We start from the raw sequence: 23,761 nt of genomic DNA, 5'->3' as shown, positions 1-23,761 counted from the left end.
TGTTGATGTATTGTTGCAGGTGAGATATTAAGAAAGTTCCCTGCTTCTACCATCTAGGGGGCCTCTCGCGAGACACCTACGAAATACCCAAGGATAGCAAAGAAAGATTCCATCATTGTTGATTCATTTACTTTTTGGGGTTTGATGTGGTTAGATCTTTTTGACTAGCTCTGTGACATTGTTGATTTTCTTTCACCAGAATATCATCCTCAGATTCAGATGAGAGCCCTACTGCTGTTCTTGAATCTCAGCTGTCCTTGGTGTGAGAATTATTTCAAATGAGGCCAGGTAGGAAAAATGTATCTGAGAAATATGTGATTTGTAAAATATGCCAAAATGGAGTTCAGTAGGGGCAGCCAGAACAAGCAATACAGCATAAGTACCACTGAAATGTGGTGACATTTGGTGGCTATGCACCCTCACCGCCTTTCTTGAGTGGAGTGAACCCATGCTGCAGAGCTTGATAACTCATCAGAGTTATCCACATCTTTTTAACCTGGTGACACTGTGCCTGCCCAGGTACTCACCACTCAAACAGATAACAACTCTGATTATCTGAACAAAGCCCTTTCTTGCTGCTTAAGCAAGGAGATCATTTTTTTTCCTTCAGAGACAAGTAAGGCTGCACAGGACAGGCTTGTCATCAATGCCCACCTAGGCAGTAAGGGGTAGATTTACTACTTCTGGTGCATCTCTACTAATCAGCAGGGATGCGCCGGAAGAGTAATGATGCATCTGCCCTCCCGTACGCCACCACTGATGCGCCACATTTACAATGCGGTGCACCGTGGCGCACGGATGGGCAGATGCATGTCGCATCCCCCGTAGGAAAGGTGGCGCATTACTGGAGTTGCATCGCAAGCACGACACAGCTCCAGTAAGGCTCGGGGGTGCCCTATCCCTAGCATGCTGCGTCAATCCTTACGCCTGCTTCAAGCAGGCGCAGGGTTTTGACGCAGCATGGCCTTAAAAGTGACTGAGTGAAAGCTTGTAGATTTCACTCAGCCACTTTTAGGAGGCTGTTCTGCGCCGGAAAGCCTACAGGTGGCGCAGGGCTTTACACGGTGATGCATCTCCCAGATGCATTACGTTGTAAATAACCTACAGCATGGCGCTGGCTTTGTGCCACCACTGAGTCACAAAAGTGACGCAACGGTGGCGTAAAAGAGGCGCAAAGGGCTTGTAAATCTGCCCCCCAGTGTTTTCTTTTTTTACATTTTCTCCTATTTTTTTATTCTCCTTGTTCTGAAGTTGTTTTTTGTTTACTCCCAATTTCTTGTTTTTAATGTAAACTTTTGAAAAAAGGACAAAAAAGTAAAAAAATTACAAAACAGAAAAAATACAGTTGTTAAAAAATGCTAAATAAAAAAATCTCTTTTCAGAGCTGCTTTGTACTTTCATTATATATGATGTTTGTAGGGTTACTCTTTTATTTGCTTCTTGATGACTCTTGCGAGACACTCTTGAGAGCCATGATGCTCCCATACATATTGTGGTGCATTCTTGAGGGCCTCTCGCAAGAGCATACATTTATATTAAATTTGCATTTATATTGAACATATCATTTATATTCAACGGATTTTCACTACCCCCTTTTCTATACGATCCCACAAGACTCTTGCGAGATTATAAAAAATACTTTAGAGGAAGAATTTACATTTTCCTTCATTACAATACTTACCTCTTACAATCCCCACTTCTAGACTATGGAGAGAGACTGGCCTCTACACTGAGAGCTTGCATGAAGATAACTAGTGTGTTTAGTTGTAAAGAGAAAGCATGGGCGGAAAATCCATTCCGCTCACGGATTTTGCGGATTTTCGGTAAATTCGTAATCTGCGAGATTCGCGGATTTCCCGCAAAATCCGCGAGCGGAACGGATTGGGTCAAAAGTTCAAGCTGACTTTTTGTAACTATTTTAGAATGGCGCCGGCAAGCTGCCAGAGCCTCTAAGGTAGTAACAAAAGTCAGCTTCAACAGGAAGCACTAATAGATAAAGTAAAGCAGGTGCTAGAGTTGAAGCTCAAATTCAGTTACACAATCATTAATCACCCCAAACTTGGGGTGATTAATGACTGTGTAACTTAATTTTACCTTCAACTCGAGCACCTGCTTTACTTTATCTTTTAGTGCTTCCTGTTGAAGCTGACTTATGGCTGAGGGCAGAAGGTCAAAAAGTGGGACAGAGGGCATGAGTTAGGCAGATGGCAGAAGGGCACAGAAACAGTGGGGCAGAGGGCAAAAGGGCATAAACAAGAGTGGGGGAGAGGGCAGAAAGGCACAAAAACAAGTGGTACAGAGGGCAGAAGGGCATAAAAAACGTGAGGGTGGCAGTGATGAACCAAGCAAAAATAAACCTGCGAACACGCAAAGCGCCCTGCGAACACGCAAAGCTCCCGCGAACACGCAAAAATAAAAAATCCGCAAATTTGCACGAACTCGCGAATTTTGCGGATTGTCAATTTGCAAATCCGCAAATTCATGGACCGCGAATTCGCAAAATTCACCCATACATAGTAAAGAGACACTGCCTCTCCATTCACACCTTACCTGAGATTAGTAGTATGCATAGTAGGGTTGGAATGATACTCACCTCACATGTAAGACCTCAGTGTTCCACAATAAGTATAACAAGTACTACCCTCCCCACTGAAAGCTCTTCTCAGAAAATAGCCATATTAGTGTGTGGGAATGGATTTCCATGCCCACTCAGAACTCTACCCAGAATCACATGTATATACAGTAATATGCAGGGAAATAATGTCTTCTGCACAACATCTATCCTTCATGCTCAAATGTACGTCTTATATAATATCTATAGAGACTGTGATATGAAAAGTGCCCTTTCAGGTGAGACAGCTCCCTATAATACCATATGCAAAGTAGGCTGTGATTAGAAACTGTTCTCTCTGCACATAGCTTTTTTCGTACAGATGAACTTCTATAGTAGAGTATACAATGTAATAGTGGAATATCATCTCTGTTCAAAACGGTGTCTTGGATAGCTTGTGTCCAGATTTCATTGTGGAGATATACTTACCCATGTTGCAAGCAGCACCCAATGGCAACACCCATACATAATAGAGTATGCACAGCAGCTGATAGCATTTGCAAAAAAGGAGTTGAGGTGGGAAATTAGAAACAACCAGTGTGTTACATCCATTATAGGAATGGAGATGCAGTCATTCTGAAACCATAGCTAAGACAAACTTAGCTCATTCAGCCAAAGTACACCATTCTTCTTCTGCTGCACATTCTTTCGACTTGCAGATACAACCTTTCTCCAGGTACTTACTGTTCAAGCCGATGCCAACCTTCCTTTTGTAAATAAAGCAGATCATTTTGCTATCTAAAACAAGTTGAGCTACAGAGAACAAGCTTCTCCAAGGGTACAAATGTTGCCATAGGCAGTAACAACATCAGTTGTGCAATATTGTATTTTCTTGACTTTCCACCTAGTTACTCTTCCCTCTTTCTTCTAAAGTAAACATATTTTTTTCTTCCGCCATATATTCTGTGACATGATACTGATGGAGCGGTAATTTCTTCTGGTAATTTCTCAATGCGAAACCTTCCTGCTACCTCTAATTTACCGCTCAAAAGGTGTTGGGCCCTTCACACCATGTATTACTGAAAGTTTTGCATCTAAATGTTCTATCTATTCTATCTGTTGCTGTTCTTCTGCATCTGTCTGTGTCTAAAGAGCAAGCAGGGAGGGAGACAGCCCGCCCTTCACCAGACCTCAAAGGAATGTGGCCTGCAGTGCCAAGATATGACGTGGAAGCAAGAATCCTCCCCCTGACACTCCTCGGACGCCACTCCTCCCTTCAGCAATCTCCCGGGACGTTTCTCGTACCTAACCCATAGAATGTCTGGCCTAATCTGTTCCTTCTCTCAAGAGCTCACACCCCCCCCCTAATGAGCCTAGAAGCCAGCTGAGCTGAAAAAGCCAGCCCCTCCTCCGGAGAGGTCAGAATTTATACACAAAATTTTGGCAGACTACACAAAATGTTTCAACTTCAGGAAAACCTGTACGTGATTGGTCAGTCATGATGGCATGAGTTCTCACAACCCTGACTCATTCTAAAAAACCTGACTTTACCAGTTTTAACAAAAGAAGCATACATGAATAAATACATTTATAAACATTTGCAACATTTACTAAGAAAAATGTTTCTTCCTTCCTTTCACAGCGCAGTGGGACGGATACTTTAGTTAGCTGGTACATTGGCACAATCACAAGAATGTACAGTTCAAGCTGTCCTTGACTCCTTCCGCAGTTTGAGTCAAGCTGCCACAGTCTGCGCATGCTCTCTTCTCTTTCAAAGCAAGCCATAGCCTTGCTGGTTTCACAGGCAGCCATTTAATGGTAGGCCCCAAAATAAAACAAACACAAAGATAATATTGATTTCATGTAAATCAGCCCATTATGTTTCCCAACTCCATTCTAATACTCCTTATAAATGTTTACCTAGCCAAGCTACTAGTGTAAAGCAGCTTTTCTATTATTTATGGCAACATGCAAAATAAATGAGCAATGTGCAACAAAGAAAAAGAGGGGTTATTCACTGAAAATATTTCTCATAATATGCAACAAGTCAAAGTCTTTTAAGACAGGAATAGTGGATTTCGGCATGAGCTGGGAAGAGAGAAACATATTCTATTAATCTTCAAAGCTAAAAATGCCACTTTTCTCTACATTGCAAAAACACATGTTAATTCAATTTAAATGCAGTCTGTCTGAAGCACAAAAATAAAACAATGCCTGACTGCAGATGAATTCTGCTCCATCAATCCACCCTTCTGATGATTCAAATCATAATAAAATGATTTATAATTCATCAAACATATTTAATTTCAAAAGTGACATTTTTTTTTTTTTAATTGCAAAAGCTGAGCATATAACAATTTTCCTTCTATTTCTAAGGCAAACACAAGTCTATCTGTAATCAGATGATATATAGCCAAGCTCAATTGTTTTAGTGCAGAGTTCTGTAAGTATCTTCTTGGAACAGTTAGTCTTCTTTAAAATAAGTAACTAAAATATTAAAAAAGGAATATTAAACAGGACAGTTTCAGCATTTCTTTTCTCTTTGTCATCAGCTTGCCTTCATAATGGCTCATACAGTGTGGCATTCTCTACCTTTTCAATGCAAATTAGACTACTTAGGTGCTGAGAAACTCTGACAGAGCACCATCAATCCTTTGCACTTTTTCAACCAATGCCTTTCACTCTTATTTTCACTTTGATCAGATTCAGATGTTTCACCACAGCATCTCTCAGATCAAAGCCGTTGCACCATCCATTATGCAGATCTTGTGTAGCAGCTGCAATCTGGTGAGAAACTGCACACTGTACATCAACCAGACCTACACAGCAATGGCTAGTGATCTCCTCAGTGTTTTCCACAAGTGCATTTGCATATGCATTTTCAAGCCACGTTGGTGTTCCTGAAACACAGTCTTTTGCAAAAGGTAACTCATTGCTGCCATTGTGTTGCTTTATTATGCTTGACACTTCAGGCAGATAGCTGCAATCCATTCCTTGTCCAATCTGTTGTTCTGCACTCATTATCTTTGAGACCACATTATGATCTGATTTCAGAGAAACTGGCAATCTATACCTCGGCATCAGTCTTTGCAATAACACTTTTGCCACTATGCAGTTGTCACTTTTTTCAAAAATAGTTCTGAAACAACCCTGTAGTGCTGCTTCAAAAACATTTTCTTGAGCCTCTTTTAATTCACCTGCGAAGATTCCATAGAATGTACATGCTATCAATACACACATTTGTGCAACTGAATTAGCATTTCTCTCTCCCATGACAACAGTGACTCCCATTTGAGCAGATATACTGCATGTTATAGTGAGGGCAATCAATTTCGGACTGGGGGAACTACTGAGAGCCATGACGCTTTGACACCATAATGCATAAGGAGCACAGCATGTGCTGCTTTTAATGTGTCACCTTTCAAACATGGATCATCTACAAAGTGGACATTGTTGGGCTGACTCAGGTGTTCATCCTTAAAGTCTGAATTTGTTTTTATGCATATTTTCATGATATTTTGACAATCATATTCAGTTTCATCACAATCCAATTCATTTGCTGACATTTTTGTGAAGTTAGGGTCAAAGGTCATTGGGCAATACATCACAGACCTTTGAACACAGTCATCTTTTTGAATAGGCAATGAGAGAGTGCAGCCCTCCCTCTCACTGCAAATTGGTGTATTTTCTTTCAAATAAACTTTCATTCCTAGTGCTGGGGCGCAACATTCTTTGTCTTTCAACTCTAGGAATGCTTTTGTGCAATTGTTGTCCAATGGAAGCGGATCAGACACACCTTCGTGTGTCAGTCTCAGTAAAGGCTTAGCCACTAGGGAAAGGTTTAGTAACCACTTTCTACAGCAGCTAACCATTCCCAAAAATGTCCTGACTTCTTTCTTTATTTGAGGTGGATTTATCTTGGAAATTATTTCCACCCTTTCTGGTGACACCTTTCTACCTCCCTTTCCAATTTTGTGTCCCAGGTATTCATCTTCTTTTTGACAGTACTCCTGACTATTGTCATGCATTGGCACTGTGACATGGACTTTGCAAAAATCAATAAGATTAAGCCATTCTTCAGCACATGGAATGTGAAAAAATATATTGGCTGGATTCGGTACCACAGGACAACATGAACAAAATATGCTTTTAATCTCCTGCACTATTCTGTTCTTTTCATTTATTTTCTGTGAACCTGTGATCAGAAAGTTACATAAACTTCTAATCAATTCCATCAAAAATCCTTTTATTGGTAAAATTTCTGCAACTGATGGTGTTCCTGAATACATGCCATTTGGTTCTAATTTTAATAAGACATGTTCTGCACATTTTATTAATCTGGCATCCTTCTCTGTGAACTCTCTTATTTCTGTGTTTATTATTTTTTCAAAATCAGAAGGTAATTTTTCAACTGTCTTTTCTGAAAATAATGCTACAGCTGTTTCTTGTTGGGTCATTTTAAAATGTACATCCTCATCAGGAAAATGAACATTATCTGATGCACAGTAATCTGTGCTGTTTAATTTGCAAAATAATTGTTTTCCTGCTTGGCCTGAGTCACAGACAACAGTTTTGTCATTTTCCTCAAATGGGCCTAATTTTGGTGCACATTTTTCTAAAACTGGGTTTATAATTTCTTTGTTTAAACCTCCTGCATTTAAATCTGGACTTTCCACTGCCTTCACAATGGACTTGGTAAATTCAGAATTGTGAGGGTTAAAACTCTCATTTTCAAAGACAGCAACCTGTTGAACTGGGTTCTGATTTTGTCTCTGAAAATAATTCACATTTGCTCTGGACATCTTATTTAAATTAATTTTAGCATTTTCCATATTTTGTTGGATCTTTGCTTGAAACATTCCTGCCATAGGTACCTGTTTCTGAACTGACATTTGCATTTGCTTAGCTGGTATATTTTGCATCTGCATTTCTCCATGTTTTTGTGCATCATGTTTAAATGTATATTTCTTCTCCCAATGCTCAAATCTGCTATAAAGATGGCAAAAAGACACATTTTCCAGCAGTACAACATCCATACTTCAATTTTCACAAACCAAAACACCTTTACTTCCATCCTGTGTTCTTTTAATCTGTACCCAATCAACATCCTTTGCTAGCACTCTGCCCTTCAGGAAAATAATCACTGCTATGTTTTTCTCCATAACAACAGAAAATGATGGTGCATTCATGCAAACCCTTTTCATTGTCTCCTCACCTGGCCCTTGAACAACTTTAGATTCAAACCACATTTTATTCTGCATGGCAATGTAAAAGAACATTTCCAAATTAATGCACAACTCTTTTAAAATGTCATCAAATCCATCAACTTGTGGGTACCACAGCATAATTCTGTCTCTCAATTGTGGGATTATGTTCAGAAATGCTGCAAGTTCACTTTTATTCTGTGGCATATGAAAATGCACTTCTCCCACCATTTCTCTCAATGAGTAAGCAAAAGCTTCTCCCTCATTCTGCTTATTATTTTTCTCAACTAAATCTTGTGACTTCTTTTCTTTATCCAGTTTCTTTGCTAGGTCTGGTGGTTTCTTTTTCTTCTCATGTTTTCTTGCCCATTTGTCTCCTAATTTCTCAAACCCATTGCATTTAAAAATATATTTTATTTCTGCAATGTGCAATTGCATTCCTGAAGAACACATTTTCTCATTTGCTTCATCATCCATATGTACCCTAAAACTTTTCTGAGATGGAAAACTTCCTGAAACATCAATTTCATAATTTTGAGCCAAATCTGTAAGGCCATTATGTGTAGTTAATGCACATGCAACTCTTTCCTTACTCAGGGAAATTAATTCTTTTTCCTGACACTGGTTCACATTTTCATTATTTAAACAGCATGGACTGTTATTTTCTCCATGTTCAAGTGCTGAATTTAAAAGACTAAGCTGTTTCTCTTTTTCAGGGCCTGTGTTAATATATTCTCCCATGTGTTCAATGTTTTTAATCACTGCTGCTTCCTCTAAGCAGGTTTGAAAAATAACATGTTCAATTACATTTATTTTGTCCTGAGCTGTAGATGTTGTAAAGTCAATTTTTCCCTCACCTTTCAGTGCTTGGGGTAATTTCTGTTCAATAATCTGTGTATTCTGAGTTTCTGAAATAAACCCTCCCATAATCACTCCTTCTGCAGCTCTTTGAACCTTTTCAGTAGGGACCATATTAATTGGGACAGTCATAATTTTTCTATGCATTATCTGTACATCTGCAGTTAGCAATTCTTGGACTGAATCAGGCACATTTGAAGCAGTAACACCTGGAGGTATCACTGTCAGTGCTGAATCAACAGGTAATGGGTCAATCTGAAATGTTTGCACAGTTTTCTTAATCTGTGTTTTTCTCTGTTCAACAGAAGCAGTAGCCACTGTATTGCTTACTGGTACACTATTTTCAGTATTTTTAATGGGAACCAAATAAAGTGGTGGACACTCAGTTAACAATGCATCCATTATTTCATCACCTGAATCATTATTTATTTGAAGCTCTTTGTCAGCATTAATTCCCTTATCCTGCATTTGGTGCTTTACCTTTTTATCCTCACTTGCTTTCTCTCTTGCTACCTTTTCCCATATGCTTAAGGCCTCAAATTGTGCAGCGTTAGATGGTGTCTTTATTTCACATAACACTTCCCTTAATTTCTCAATAATTTGCAGTTCAAAAGTACCATCTTTTGGAAACCTCAAAGCACCCTCTTTTCAGTAATCTTGCACCATTGGTGAACCCACATACATGTATTTTGTCCCAAATTGGTAGACATAAAATGCACAGGTGTTCCTTCAGGAGCATCACCAATAAAAAACACATTTTTCACTTTACCTCCTAACAGCTTCTTTAAACCTTCAAACATTTTCATTTTTGCAATAGTTCAATGCAATTTCTTTTTTCCAAAGCTGTCAGTCTCAATTTTAGTCAGTTTTACTCCTACTACTGACCCTCCACAAAATCTTACTGCAATATTTCTCTTAATCAATAACTCTGTTAGTAACAACATAAAAACATTCGCTACTCTGTCTGTTGTGCCAAATAAAGGATAGATTTATATTCACTGCGAGTAACACATTCCGCTTACCCTTCACAAAGTAAGACTTTCCGTTTACTCTTCAAACACTACAGGTAAATCCCTTCCGCTTACCTTTCACACAAGCTCAGAAGAACCTGCTACTACTTTGGCCTTATCCTTCAGGATATATCTTAGGCCAAAGTTTCACCAGCGAACCCTTTTGCTGTCACTCAAGCTCAGAAGAACAACATGCTACTCCTTTAGTGTCACCCTTTCTAGGTGATATCAGACTAAAGTTTCACCAGTGAACTCTTTGCTATCAATCACTCACACAGAAAATAACACTGCCAGCCCTACCTAGCTTCTTAGTGTTATTCCAACAGACGAGTAACCTCAGTGCATTGTGGCTTCCATTTACCACCCGCTATTCTTCCCGGGATTCCACAGGTGTGCATACCTGCGTGTTCAGACAACATAGAACAAGACACTAACTTAACATAAAGAGTTAAAACATGTAATCAATAACCAAAAATGATGTCCTATGAAATTACCAATATAATCAATAACACCATCAATTCAATATGAGCAAAATGTTACCAACAGTAAAAATCCTTACAATTTTCAACACTTCAAAAAAAATCCTAGTATATTACAAAATTTCACAACCCTATTGATACTCACACCACTTCTTGCATCACCTTCCAGTACTGCTTAGCCAGTCTTCAGGTTCTGAGCGTTGGAGTCAGGAATCAGGACTTGGAGATTCATCTAACTTGGGCAATTATTTTACTCCCCTCTTAAGGTCAATGATCCATTAGTTGAGTAGTTGATGGTGAAATCAATAATCATTAATCACCAAACTAATCAATAATGACCATCCTCTGATTACCAAAAACTGATGGAGCTGTAATTTATTCTGGTAATTTCTCAATGCAAAACCTTCCTGCTACCTCTAATTTACCGCTCAAAAGGTGTTGGGCCCTTCACACCATGTATTACCTTCAGGAGACTTTAAATAAAGATGAACAGTCAAAAATGCAATTATTATTTAAGCCAATAAAGAGAGTTGTTGAGTATTTAAAGGGAGAGTATAGACAAGTGGGTTACCCAACTAGAGTCACTGGGACCTGGGTTATATAGTTACTAGGAGGAAAGGGTCCCAGTGAGAGCACAAAGTAATTTAAACCATTAATGAATGAATCAAGAAATGATATTTATATCCACAGAGTTTTAATTCACTCAGGGAACAAATGTAATGGATACATATTTAAGAACAATCAATCACATTTGCAGTCATAAAGTGCCCCGGGCGGGAAAGCGGGAAGTGATAGTGATGAGGATAAGGGAGTGCTAGGGTTTAAGTGACAGTAAAATCAAACATTCAAAAAAACTCTTTAGCTATAATTCAGATAGCAGCATTGTCAAGAAGAAATGACAACCATAATCGAAAGAGGCATACAACACCATGTACAATATCTACATAATATTGGCGTGAAGTTGCCACAAAAGGAACAACAGTCGACGTTTTGACCCTATTAACAATGCAGGTAATGTAATCCTTGCAGCGGGGTCTTCATCAGGACCAGGGGTAAGGGGCAAGGGGACCTATTAAAAATAAATATAAGTTAGAGGGGTACTAATCCAACCTCTAAGGTTTATCACAATGGTAGTCGGACAATATTACTAAAGAAAGCTAAATAATCAGTACTGATTGTATCTAGATGCACTGTATAATTAAAAAGTGATCCAAACATGTTAATTAACATAAGGGACTTTAGTACATAATATCCAATTAATTTAGAAACCTGAGCTACCAGGAGGGAAAATCGACACGCAGGTAGGTAAACCACTTACAATCAAGGCGGAGTGTGAGTACAATTACCTGAATTGGTTCAGACGTTGCCTAAAAGTCAAGTGAGAAGTCAAGAAAGTGCTTCGGATCGTCACTATCGAGTGAGGCCTCATATAGGGAGGAAAAGCACCTAGGGAATAGGGATGCGAGTTAATATAAATCGCAAAAATGGCGTGTTTGGCGCTAGGGAGAGTGACACGGTTACTGGCGGTTAGTTCTAGCATTATAAAATGCGGTGAGGTAAGAAGCAAAACTCTGATGTGAAAAACGAGTAAAGCGGCATCAAAGTCCCAATTGTTTTGCTTACAATGTGACAACTTGGCATAATATATATGGCTACAACACAGGGAAAGATTAGGCTTTAATTATTAACCATAGCGCTGATTCATGTACGAGGCGCCAGGGAGAATGAAGAAAAGTTACTGGCAATTATTCTTAGCCTGTTAGCATAGCTAAATATGGTGGTGTAAGGAACAAAACATATCAAGAAGGTTGAAGTCCTCTCATACAAATTCGAGCAGAACCGCGTCAAAATCACAAATGCTTGGCTATAACTGGATAATCACGGGGCATCTCAGCATACTAAGTATAGCTGCAATATAGGGAAAGATTAGGCTTTTAATTAACAACCACAGCGCTAGTACACGCTCTAAGCAGCCATACATATAGAAGTAACGTGGGACATACCATAGGGGTTGACGGTCCTTCACTCAATGATGTAGTAAAATTATCAAGGACAAAGAGACAGCACCTACAAATAAATATTATTACATTTAATGCAGGAGAGATAATGAAGAAAAAATATCCGCATGGTGTGTTAAAAACGGGCCAGGCACAATGGCGCTTACCGTTTTTTTTATATGAGGCACTGGCATGGTGCTGAACCAATTATCGGCAACATGTGGAATAAATCCAATATCCGTCTGTGGGGTATAAAATGTAAGAGGCCAAAGTGAGTACCTAGTCAATCACGGATTATGCGTGCTGGAGACGGGAAGGTATTGCTACTTACTTATTCAAGTTCGGACGAGTGGCTCCGTGCGAGGGCAAACAGTGTCTGCGCTACTTCCTGGTTAGAGAAGTAACCATGGAGACGGGTCACATGGTGCGTGGCTGAACAGTGGAGCGCAACAACAGACTAGTGTCTGATTGAGAGTAATAGCGGATTAAGGAACAGGCGGAGGGGGAGAGGAGTGAATAATTAATTTAACAAATATAATCATCCTGTCCTCACGGAAGAATGCAGTCCTAGAATATAGGAAAATGCCAATATGTGAAAAGTCATAGCAGATTACAAATCAGGGGGAGGGGGGGTTGGGGGTGGGTTTTGATCTATCAAATTACATCATCATGTGCCCACGGAAGAATATAATTCCAGGGTATAAGAAAAATGCCAATGAGTCAAAAGACATTAGTATTAACAAGAGACTAATTGAGATCTCCAAGGCGTACCTCTCGAGCCTGAGGGTAAAAGCCTGTAGTTTGATTGGTCGAGATAAACATTTATACAAAGTCATACATATTATGTTAGCATATCATTCTGTTTGGTATCCAGGAAGTTCATCAAAGCATAGAACGGCGTACCTCTCTACACAGGAGGGTAAGGCCTCAGGCTAGATTGATATACATGCAAAGTGTATACACCGAACAGACCATTACTATACCATAAGTCTCCAATATCAGAATGGGTCTAGGTGTCTCAAAATCTAGCCATCCCCGTGAGATGATAAGGACGGAGGAATACTAAGGGCCGAGGATGCAGGAGTTATTAGCACTCAAATCTATGGAAGGTAACTGGGCCCATGTAGAGTGGCCATGTGAGTGTTGGTACAAAGTGCCTCAGTTTATGGAAGTACAGCTAATTGAGAAAAGGAACTGTCCTGTTCATTGAGACCCGTTTCAATGGAATTGAAAAAGTAAATCCATTTTAATTCACGGGTGTTGAGAATATCTGAGATATTGCCACCTCGTGGGCCCAGTGTTGCCTTTTCAATGACAAGCCAACGTAGGCTTTCCGGAGAATGGGAGTTCAATTTGAAATGGTCTACCAGAGGTGCGCCAGGAACCTCGCAACGGATCCGACTCATATGTTGTAGGATCCGTGCTTTTACCTTCTGTTGGGTTTGGCCAATATAGATTTTCTGGCAGGGGCAAATAATGGCATAAATGATACTGCTTGAATTGAAATTAGTGAGAGATCTGAGTTTCACTGTCAGATGAAGATGTACAAGTTCTTTGGTTTGAATAGCTGAGTCGCAGGCCTTACAATGACCACATTTAAAATGACCAATGACTGGTGGTAGATTCCACATTGAGGTGATCGTGGGTTGATTTTCTGTGGGCATGAAGGAGCAGACCACATAGTCTTTAATGCTTTTAGCCTTTTTGAACGCATGGAGAGGCGTTTCAGGTTGCTGGATATCTCCAGAGACCAGGTGCCAGTGTTGATTAATGATCCGTTTGATGGTGTTGCTTTTGGTATTGAAGGTAGTGACACAGACAATACGGTTGCACTGCTGGGTTGTCCTGTCTTGTGACAACTAAAATTCAGGTAATTGTACTCACACTCCGCCTTGATTGTAAGTGGTTTACCTACCTGCGTGTCGATTTTCCCTCCTGGTAGCTCAGGTTTCTAAATTAATTGGATATTATGTACTAAAGTCCCTTATGTTAATTAACATGTTTGGATCACTTTTTAATTATACAGGGCTTCTAGATACAATCAGTACTGATTATTTAGCTTTCTTTAGTAATATTGTCCGACTACCATTGTGATAAACCTTAGAGGTTGGATTAGTACCCCTCTAACTTATATTTATTTTTAATAGGTCCACTTGCCCTTTACCCCTGGTCCTGATGAAGACCCCGCTGCAAGGATTACATTACCTGCATTGTTAAGAGGGTCGAAACGTCGACTGTTGTTCCTTTTGTGGCAACTTCATGCCAATATTATGTAGATATTGTACATGGTGTTGTATGCCTCTTTCGATTATGGTTGTCATTTCTTCTTGACAATGCTGCTATCTGAATTATAGCTAAAGAGTTTTTTCGAATGTTTGATTTTACTGTCACTTAAGCCCTATCACTCCCTTATCCTCATCACTATCACTTCCCGCTTTCCCGCCCGGGGCACTTTATGACCGCAAATGTGATTGATTGTTCTTAAATATGTATCCATTACATTTGTTCCCTGAGTGAATTAAAACTCTGTGGATATAAATATCATTTCTTGATTCATTCATTAATGGTTTAAATTACTTTGTGCTCTCACTGGGACCCTTTCCTCCGAGTATTTAAAGGGGTTTATTTTCTAGTCAAAAGTAAATTTTTCTTTGACCCTTTATTCATAAGTAAAATATCAATCAGGTTACAGAATTTGGAAAACAGGAAAAATAGCATTAATACAGAACATATTACAGTCTGCATATAAGCATTACATATAGGAATGTGGTGCAAAATGTCATTCAAAACTCTTAAAGAGTTTCTAGGAAAAATATAGTCTTGCAAGGCTAATCAAAAATCAAATCGTTTGCAAAAATCTCCCATTAAGAGAAATAAATGCATAAGTCAAATAAATCTTTCAGACCTAATTAATTAGTCAAAGCATAACTGAAAGTTTAGCATCTAAATCTAAAAAAACCTTTCTATCTGTTGCTGTTCTTCTGCATCTGTCTGTGTCTAAAGAGCAAGCAGGGAGGGACACAGCCCGCCCTTCACCAGACCTCAAAGGAATGTGGCCTGCAGTGCCAAGATATGACGTGGAAGCAAGAAACCTCCCCCTGACACTCCTCGGACGCCACTCCTCCCTTCAGCAATCTCCCGGGACGTTTCTCGTACCTAACCCATAGAATGTCTGGCCTAATCTGTTGCTTCTCTCAAGAGCTCACACGCCCCCCTAATGAGCCTAGAAGTCAGCTGAGCTGAAAAAGCCAGCCCCTCCTCCGGAGAGGTCAGAATTTATACACAAAATTTTGGCAGACTACACAAAATGTTTCAACTTCAGGAAAACCTGTACGTGATTGGTCGGTCATGATGGCAAGAGTTCTCACAACCCTGACTCATTCTAAAAACCTGACTTTACCAGTTTTAACAAAAGAAGCATACATGAATAAATACATTTATAAACATTTGCAACATTTACTAAGAAAAATGTTTATTCCTTCCTTTCACAGCGCAGTAGGACGGATACTTTAGTTAGCTGGTACATTGGCACAATCACAAGAATGTACAGTTCAAGCTGTCCTTGACTCCTTTCGCAGTTTGAGTCAAGCTGCCACAGTCTGCGCATGCTCTCTTCTCTTTCAAAGCAAGCATTAGCCTTGCTGGTTTCACAGGCAGCCATTTAATGGTAGGCTCCAAAATAAAACAAACACAAAGATAATATTAATTTCATGTAAATCAGCCCATTATGTTTCCCAACTCCATACTAATACTCCTTATAAATGTTTACCTAGCCAAGCTACTAGTGTAAAGCAGCTTTTCTATTATTTATGACAACATGCAAAATAAATGTGCAATGTGCAACAAAGAAAAAGAGGGGTTATTCACTGAAAATATTTATCATAATATGCAACAAGTCAAATTCTTTTAAGACACGAATAGTGGATTTAGGGATGAGCTGGGAAGAGAGAAACATATTCGATTAATCTTCAAAGCTAAAAAGGCCGCTTTTCTCTACATTGCAAAAACACATGTTAATTCAATTTAAATGCAGTCTGTCTGAAGCACAAAAATAAAACAATGCCTGACTGCAGATGAACTCTGCTCCATTAATACTTCTGTTCAAAACTTCTTTTTTCAAGTTTCCACCTAATAAAAATACAAGATGACCAAAAAATGTAAAGTTAGATAACTCAATAACTGATAACAGTGATACTGATACATCACTATATACTCTAAAGTTTTTTTACATTTGTCACCCAAAATCACATAGTTATTAGCTATATGTACTGTACCACTAGTTTATATTATTTTCCCTTGAAGAATTCAACACCCATAACCAGTGCATCTTTTCACAATTAAATTATAACATGCCATTAAACATGGTTCCATGAAATGAAATGAAATGAAATGAAATGAAAATGTGACTTGTAGAGCGCTGCAGCTGCCCTGAGGCGTCCAGGCGCTAAAAACAGAAGGAGCCCTCATGAGGTTACTTTATTTCGGCATTAAACAGCAGGGTTTTTAGCTGTTTACGGAAAGTACTCAGATTGGGGTTGTTCCTCAGCTGCAGAGGGAGGGAGTTCCAGAGTTTGGAAACGTTATACGAGAAGGAGCGTCCTCCTGCTCTGGCTCTGCGAATTCTGGGGATCTCGGCCAGAAATGCTGTAGAAGAGCGGAGGGATTTGTTGGGCCTGTAGGGAGAAATCAGGGGCCGATTGATGTCTGGGCCAGTTTCCCAGAATGTCTGGTGGGCGATGCAGAGCGATTTAAATTTTACTCTGTCCCTGACAGGTAACCAGTGCAGGGTCTTTAGGCTTATTCTCACTGAGGTCCTCTGGGGGATTCCCAGCAGCGCTCTGGCAGCACAATTCTGGGTGCGTTGGAGCTTCTGTAGGGTATAATCCGGGGCTCCCAAGTACAGGGCGTTATTAAAGTCCAAACGAGATTGGATGAGGTCCTGTATAATTATCTGTTTGGCCTCGAAGCAGAGGAGGGGAAGGAATTTCTTGATCACTCTAAGGAGGCCAAAGCAGGTGGCTGAGATCTTAGTGGCCTGTGTGTTAAGGCTCAGAGACTTGTCAAGCCAGACACCTAAGCTTTTGATGTTGTCTCTGGGGGGTGGGGCCACTCCCATGCTTGATGGCCCGATCGGCTCTATGGAGACGGGGGAGGCTGTGCCCAGGATCATCAGCTCAGTTTTATCAGCGTTTAGCTTCAGGCATGAGCTCATCATCCACTTCTTTACGTCCTCCAGACAGGCCGCTAGGTCTGGTGGCGCCTGGAGGCCGCTCTTCTCTGCCAGGGAGACCACCAGCTGGGTGTCGTCCGCATAGGAGATGATCTTTACACCATGCGGACGAACAACCTCAGCCAGTGGCCTCATGTAAGCGTTGAAGAGCGTAGGGCTTAAAGAGGAGCCCTGGGGGACTCCGCATCCCAGGGGGTGAGTGGATGAGCGGGATGTGCCGTCGAAGACCTGAAAGGTTCTGTCGCATAAAAAAGAGTTGAACCATATCAGGGCATCTCCGGTCACTCCTAAGTCGGCAAGGCGGGTTAGCAAGATTTTGTGATGTACCGTATCAAATGCGGCACTTAGATCCATAACCGTTTATGAAGTAACACATGCCTCTAGATACACCTTTTCTAACAGTGAGTATAGTGTTTACTCTAGAAATAGCAATATCTCCACTCAAACATCTCAAAGGGGTAACATATGTATAATGTAAGGTTATGAAAACACTAGACCTTGTATTAACAGGTTGCAGATTCTTTGCTTTATAATTTCATAAAAGCTGCCTCTTTTACTTACAACTTCATACAGATTGAACATTTCAATGTGTAACGTAACACCCATTACCTGGTGGTATCTCTTTACATTCTAAACTCTACTTCTCAAAACCTCTTGAAGCGCTGAGCTGCGCACACAGAGTGGTGTGTTCCTGGCCATAATCTGACTCCCATTGCAAGGACAACCTGCTGCCTGCATACAACGCTGACCTTTCGCGACACCCGCTTCGCGGGTGCCGCTCATCACCTGCCTGCCTCCGTTCTCCCTGGTGTGAGCGCCCACAGTCGGTGGTAAGCCATCTTCGCTCCCAGGTTGAGTACAGCGGAGGTCAAGAGAGCGGCAAGCCTACCGGGGGACTACGAGTACCAGCAGCCTTAGCTCACCACAGCTGCTGCCTCTTCCCCCGGCGGCCACGCCCCCAGCCTTCGGCCTCTTGAAGCGCTGAGCTGCGCACACAGAGTGGTGTGTTCCTGGCCATAATCTGACTCCTATTGCAAGGACAACCTGCTGCCTGCATACAACGCTGACCTTTCGCGAACCCGCTTCGCGGGTGCCGCTCATCACCTGCCTGCCTCCGTTCTCCCTGGTGTGAGCGCCCACAGTCGGTGGTAAGCCATCTTCGCTCCCAGGTTGAGTACAGCGGAGGTCAAGAGAGTGGCAAGCCTACCGGGGGACTGCGAGTACCAGCAGCCTTAGCTCACCACAGCTGCTGCCTCTTCCCCCGGTGGCCACGCCCCCAGCCTTCTAGCGTAAAGGAAGAGGGGCCCATCCCGCAACGCCGGGACGCACGCGGGACGCAGGCCGGGGCAAAGACCGGGCAAAGAGCGGGCCGTTTGAGGCCGTTCGAGATCGTGAGAGTCCGGTCCGGCCCATATCCCTAAGCATTACACACTGGTCATCCCGACACAGATAACCATCATCTCTTTGACCTCTACAATAACCCTGTCAGACAGCTTAGAAAGATCTCCTAGCAACATATCACGGAAAAATGAATACGAGATCTAGCAAGCAGAAAAAATCTAAAAAGAACGGGATAGGAGAAAAACTGTTAGGCCCAATGGATGACTTTCTAGCTAAAGCAAATTCCTTCATAGACCAAAGCATAAGTCTAATGGAGGGAAGAGTTTCATCCGAACTTGCAATAGCACGCCGCTCCTCAATGGGGCTACTAGCAACCGCAAAAACCCCAGAACTACAGTCAGCGCCAAACCAAACCTCGGCGACTGCAAATAGACTCAGCCTTCCAAATAATGTAAACCTTTCAGCTTCTCAACTATCCATAACTTTTACAGAGAGCGACTTAGAGAAAACCCCTGACATCTTCCCTGACCCAACCCCAGAAGAAATAAGGCAAAAGAGAGGGAAGCGGGAGGGCGCCATAAAGAAAAGGAAAACTAGGAAAACTCCAGAGCACACTGAAAATCTCAAACCGTCCGAACACATAGTTTTGGTCGGTGATACAAACCCGGCATCTCTATCCCACCCCACGGTTCCCCCAAACAATAATATTGTAACAATCCATCATGTACCACAAGATTTCCAAGACTCCTTAATACCAGAACCCCTTATACCACACCAATCAGGCAGAGACAGGGAATCAGCGAGGCTAATTAAGGAGATAGCCTCCCTCCTAAATGCCTACATTCGCCCTTTAGAAACCAGACTCAGCAATATTGAGAGCCAATTAATAAAAATCTCTGGCTCCCTCAAACCTATACTCCCACAACCCCAGCCTAAACCAGCCCCAAATCCCACGACCACACTTCCCGTACATAAGAAACCCGCAACTTTACCTCCACCACAGACCAAAAAACAAATTGCAGTAAAAGTTCCCACAGTAACAAACCCTCCCACTGCACAAAAAACAATCCCAAAGCCTCTGACCATTCCCTCACAAACCAATTCCCACCCGACACCAACAGTAAATACCCCAACAATAAATACAACTGTTCCTAAAACTCCCGCTACAACAAATGCAAATGCTCCAAAAACAAAAGGTCAACAGGGGGGATTACTGACCACAGACCTATTTTAAACTTGCCCCCTGAGGCATCCCTATTTGTGGTAGTTATGACGGGGGTCCCCGAACTTACAGGTGAGGGGACAGAACCTAACTGGTCGTTAAAGAACAAAGTCCAGTATTGGTTGAATACAAATCGCCCCGTCCCGCCACTCTGGAAAAGCAAAATAGCATCAGTATCCCGTACCTCGTGGGTAGGTCACAGGAAAAAAACCATCCGGGGGGATTGCATAGTTATCACGTTTGAGGACCCCAGCATAGCCGATTATATCTGCTCCTGGGAATACAATAACTCCTCAGGAGGGATTGCAACAAGATCTCTGTCGTATTTTTATCCAAAAAGGTTTAACAATAACAACTACCTACGTGATAATGATAACATCTGGCGGAAACCAATCCCACAGCCATGGGAGCTAGACTTTACTGGTCCCAAACTACCACCACTACTTAATGACCCGAATAACTCCTGGTGGCCAGTAAATCAGAACCATCAGCAGAGAGAGGCCCCATGGCAGCTCATCGGCCCACAAAATAGATTCAGAAACTGGGAACAATGGGAGAGACCACCCCACCAACCTTATGGACCCAGTTACAGAGATAACATCTACGGACAAAATTGGATGGGCATACCAACCTCGAACAGGTTTAGCGGCCTGGAAATGGTCGATTGACCAACAATTATACCCCCGGAGCCCCCACAAACAACTGTGACCTCCCCCGTCCTTATCACAGTCCCCCCACAAATGGAAAACATAGCTTCAGAAAATATGTCCACCCAGCTTTCTGTGATCTTCTGGAACGTGGCCGGCCTTCGAAACAAGATCGAGGATGGTACGGCCGCTGGCTTCCTAAAGGACACTCAAATCATTTGCCTACAAGAAACCTGGGCAACGGCGTCCCTCCACCTTGTAGGGTACAGGACTTTTACATCCCCCGCCCTTCCCAGCATTTCAGGCAGACCAAAAGGGGGTCTGGTAATCTACCTGGCAAATACAATCCCAGATATGAAGATTCTCAAGGTAGATTTACTATCGAACTTCCAGATCCTCACTGTCATGCTGGGGAAAAAACTCTCTATTTCTATAATCAACATATACAATAATTTGGAGGACGAAAACTTTTTGCGTATTCTTTCTATAATTCAGGAAAAAATAACCGAACACTGTCACTCTAAACAGAAAACGGAAAATGCCCACATATTATGGGGAGGAGATTTTAACCTACATCCTTGCCCCAACAACGATACCTGTGGTCTGGTGGACGAGCACGACAACCCCTTAGTCCACTTTATCCACTCAGGAGCAGGGACAGCCATGAATAAAATACTGTCTGATTTGGATTTGCAAATTTTAAATCCTATCCATCAACCAAATAACACACTGGAACCAACGTACAGAGGAAGGGGCCATAAGACTACCGTGGACTATGTAATAGGCACAGAAGCTTTGAAAGCCCAAACTAACAATTTCAAAATGTTGGAAAACAACCTCAGCGACCATTCCGCCATAAGCCTAAACCTAGAAATAAACCAACCAATAACATTGATGACAACCATGGCAACCGCACTAACCCAGAATCGGCTTGAATTGGGCAAAAGGAACGGATTTACCATAAGATGGGAAAAAGTGGACCCTAACATCTTGACAAAGCAATTAATAACATCTGCATATGATAACATAATGATCTGTCTCGGTCCCTGTGCGGAACCAAAACAAATATTGGAAAACTTCAACATTATAATAGAACAAATTAAAAACTTTTTAACTAAAACATCTAACCGAAATAGTTCCGCAGGATGGTTTAACCGAGACTGTACCAAAGCGCATACTAATCTGAGGAAAGCTCTCGGAAAACCAAACAGAGACAAGTTAAATATCCAATCACTTCGACGGGAGTATAACTCCGTCAGAAAAACAAGGAAAAAAGAGCTTAAACAATCCTTGTGGAATGCTTTGCACCGGAGTGCACTCACGAAAGACAGCCAGGCATTCTGGAAAATAGTTAAAACCCCATTCCTAACCGATTCCAACGGCCCAAAAATCGACGTGGCTATTGATGAGGACACGTGGGTGAATTATTTCTCGAAAATCTTCAACTTGACATCTAGCACTGAAGAATCCCAGTATACCACCACTGTAGTAAGCTATCCTATACCACTGGAAGTGGATTTGCAGGACTTTGAACTGGCGCTATCCCTAAGCAAGACCAAGAAAGCCCCCGGCCCTGATGGGGTCCCAGTCGATCTATTCAAACATCTTCCTGACCTCTGGGTACCAATAATTACAAGAGTTTGCATGGCAACAACCAAACTTGGTCTGTTAGATTCATGGTCCTCCTCTACCATGGTACCAATTTTTAAGAAGGGGGACCGACAAGATCCTAAATGCTATCGACCAATATCGCTTCTTGACTCTTTGGGCAAAGTTGTGGGCCGAGTCCTCCTTGAAAAACTACAAGACTGGGCAGAAGATAAAAAGATCCTCTCGGACCTGCAGTTCGGGTTCAGAGAGGGTTTTGGAACCATCGAACAGGCCTTAAATCTAAGCTTGTTAACATCAAAGTACACCCACGCCAAACCTGGTGCCATCTACATGGTTTATGTAGATTTGTCCTCCGCATTCGACTGTGTCTCGCATGCTAAGTTTTGGTCACTGCTGAGCGAAATGGGGGTAGATCCCCCTCTTCTGGACTTTTTAAGAGAGCTGTACAGTGAAGCCACGGCGAAAGTGAGGTTTGGGACAAGAGGCGAACTAACGAGGCCATTCAAAATAGAGCGGGGAGTGAGGCAAGGCTGTGTTTTGGCCCCCTTCCTCTTCTCCTTGTACACCAATGGATTAGAAGAGACCATGTTGAGAGGAGGAAGGGACCTCCCGAGAGCAAAAGACCGCCTGATCCCCGCCCTATTATACGCGGACGATGCTGTCATACTAGCGCGTACCCCCATTGAACTGCAGAAGTCCTTATCTAAATATGCAGATTTCATGGGTGCTCTGGACTTGCACATCAACATTAAAAAAACTTTCGTCATGGTGGTCGGTGGACCAAGAAAAGCTCCTAAATCCATTTACTTGAAAAAACAAAAAATAGAAAAGACCTCACAATATCCCTATCTAGGGGTTATGATTGATGACGCCCTAAATTGGAAAGCGGCGGTTGAGGCTAGGAGACATTTATTTAAACGTGCTATTATGGCATTAATGAAATTCTCAAACAAACTTGGGAAAAAACCCCAGGTAGAACTACTACAGATCTATGCTGCGAAATGCCAATCCATCGCATTATACGGCGCAGGGATCTGGGGTCATACTCCTACTGGCTCTATTCAAAAAGAGGAAAACATTTTCATAAGATTCCTTCTATCAACACCACGAGGCACCTCCACCTATGCCTCACACATAGAACTGGGAATATCATACATTGAGGATTTAATTAAAATCCAACCTCTTTTACTTTGGAGGCGAGTCTGGCTGTCGGAAAAGAATACTCTGACCAAAAATATCATACAGGACATTATGGAGTTGGACCACGCCCACAAAATAGCTTGGCTCTCCTATGTAAGACACTTCTTTTCCGACATGGGTCTACAACAATATTATCATAAACCAGAAGACCTAAAAGACATATCCAAAAAAGAACTGAAACAGACTGCATTGAGCCATTTGGAATCTTTGAGACTGTCTTCATTGATCTCAAAAAAATCTACCATGCATGCGATTTTAACACAGCAGTCTCCAAAAATCCAGCTCTATTTGACTTTAGAGATCACCGCATACGAAAAAATGCTTTTAACAAGGTTGAGAATGAACCTCTTCTTCAGACTTGTGACATTTCCGGAAAAAAATAACTGGAAAACTCAGCTGGACCTGTGTCCT

This window comes from Lissotriton vulgaris, unplaced genomic scaffold (genome assembly GCF_964263255.1).
Source record: "Lissotriton vulgaris unplaced genomic scaffold, aLisVul1.2 SCAFFOLD_423, whole genome shotgun sequence".
Taxonomy (NCBI): Eukaryota; Metazoa; Chordata; class Amphibia; order Caudata; family Salamandridae; genus Lissotriton; species Lissotriton vulgaris.
This window is presented reverse-complemented; position numbering follows the sequence as displayed.